Source organism: Rhagoletis pomonella, unplaced genomic scaffold, assembly GCF_013731165.1.
Source record: "Rhagoletis pomonella isolate Grant_MI unplaced genomic scaffold, Rhpom_1.0 Rhpom_scaffold_00002, whole genome shotgun sequence".
Lineage (NCBI taxonomy): Eukaryota > Metazoa > Arthropoda > Insecta > Diptera > Tephritidae > Rhagoletis > Rhagoletis pomonella.
This window is the reverse complement of record NW_023458556.1, coordinates 8,658,579-8,660,998: the sequence shown is the minus strand read 5'-3', so window position 1 is coordinate 8,660,998 and position 2,420 is coordinate 8,658,579. Positions and strand designations below refer to the sequence as shown.

Below are 2,420 nucleotides of genomic sequence, written 5' to 3'. Positions count from 1 at the left end.
AAAAAGAAAATTCATTCTACTTTTGTTTTAGGCAAATGTATCCTTGGTAGGCAAACTGCGAGAAAGAGGGCCATTAAAAAAGCTATAAAACATAATTTTGGTTTATAATTTTTGTGCGTAAGCCAATACTTGACTGAAATGAATTATGGGTATTTTTTGGGGAAACAAAAGATTAAAACGGCTGGGGGGTGGGGGTCCGTGTTTTATGCCGTGCCAGCAAATATTTTGAACGCTATCCCTGATATAATGGTCCTGCAATGTCTCTTTTGATTTAAAACTGTAGAGGAATTTTTAACATATATTTGTAACAAGTAATTTAAAAACAAAAGTTTTAAAGACAATCTTTTATTAGTAAAACTCGATCACCACAACACCTAACGACTAAATATCTTGGGGAATTATTTCATTCCATTTAAGTAATACATGTTGTATATATCAAATAAATCGGACTGTAAATGCGGATTTTCAAATACATATCTCGACTTCTGAGCCACCTATAGAAGCAAAATTTTCTTGGAGTTTTTCCTTTTCATGTAAATATTATACGTTCTAAACCCTATCATAACATAAATACGGATTTTTCAAATATCTCGACACAAAAAATGGACAAATAAATATTGCAGAATACTTTTGGGTGCACTATTTACTAACTGAACAGACCCTTTTATTCACTTCTAGGGTGAATGACTTTTTAAATTGATTGTGATTCTACGTTGTTGTTTTGTTTGGCTTAATATAAAACAAATTTTTTAAGAGGAGTTAGTTTCTTTGAGTATCCTATTACAGCCCGTTTCACACTTAGAAAGGCACAAAAGGCAGGTACGGCAATTTACTTCCTAGTGAATTTCAACCCCATTAAATTTTAATTCAAAATTACTTTGGTAAATTCTAGAACTTGCCTGATAGACAAGTTTTACCAAAACATCTTTTTGCCACTTTATTTTAATAATTTTTTATAACAGTATAGTTTATTCTTCACCAAATACCGAATAAATCCAAGTTTCAAACTTTGTGCAATATTTAAAAAAATCAACAAATTTTCGTAAAAATGTCGAGATTTATAAATAGATTTCTTAGAAATATTTTGAGTACGCACTTTTGTAGGCAATTCAATTTTAGTATAAAGTGCAAGCTGGAAGTAGCTAGAACTTACTGTCGATTTTTGATTTTTTTTTGTTAACAGTGTCAGCCATTTTCTTCCATGCGAAGTGTGATCGATGATTCTCTTATATGAAGAAACTGAGCAACATCTTCAACAAAAAAAAATAAATTGTATATATTCTGATTTTCAAAGTCCAACCAATAATATTTACATACTCATTTTAAATAAAATCGACTCAAAAACATTAAACATCCTTTGCTTTGGTATTATTGAACTCGATTCAATGGAATGTGGGTGAAAGCTAAGCCTTGTATTTTTTATTATTTCCTAGGCGTAGACTTCATATTTAAGAAGCAAGCATGAACAAATAAAATCTTAATTAAGCTGCTTGAATTGAAATCTGTTCGAGCAAAGACAACAGCAATACAGGGAGAGCGATAGCTGTGTGAGACGAAATCGGCAGGCGGATGAGATTGCTGACAGAGTCAAGCTGTGCAAATCTGCCTTGCTGTTTCATTGCAAATAAAGCTAATTATGATTGCTAAAAATACAACGCTACATACAATACGTTCCACTAAACCTATACAGGCTTGAAGAAGGCTGCAACGACTGCAATTAAAATGACAAAAATAAAAGCGAAAAGTAAAGCAGCTTAGACAGTGAAGGGAAGAACTGTATATACGCAAAACCAAATTGTGCTGGTGTAATTTACTGCGACTAGAGATGGGGTAGATTTTCTCTGAACGCTTATCACAATTCGCTTTATGTTCATGCAGTGTGCGTGATTCTGAAGCATTAGCTAACGCAAAGAATTTTTGCAAACTCACTGTAATTCCCTCAGTTACATAATTAATTTTTGCTTTTTTATTTCAAACAACTTACGAAAACATTTTTTTTAATTTTCTCTCAATCGTAAATATCATAAAATGAAAATCACTGCACTGCGCCACAACGCACGCATGCAAACATTCTCACACATACCAACATACGGAACGGAGTTGTTCTGCGAGCGATTTATTTACGCGCCAAAATCGTGCGTTGCAAACAATTTTTTTGTCTGCTGTAGAAGCTCTCGTTTGTTTCACATTGCTAGCGAAGTACTCTTCCAACAATTGTTTTTTTTTTTTTTGTATATATATTAACATGCAGGCTGCTGTGTGTATGCCATTGCGGCAATGGTGCTCGTGAGCTTGTACAAGGAATTTAATGAATTTTAAAAAAGTTTGGCAGCCCAGCTGTTGGCACACCACACCACATTACTGCGAGCTACGAGAAAGCTTCAGTTCTGTTTATTGTTTTTTTTTTTTTTTTTTTTTTT

The 2,420-nt window shown here is 33.1% G+C and overlaps 1 protein-coding gene across 4 annotated transcripts in view; it reads right to left on the bottom strand.

Annotated features, from left to right (window-relative positions):
- The window catches only part of LOC118732995 (glycine-rich cell wall structural protein 1), a 172,159-nt gene that overhangs the window by 40,869 nt on the left and 128,870 nt on the right, over positions 1-2,420 (bottom strand). The window lies entirely within an intron of this gene.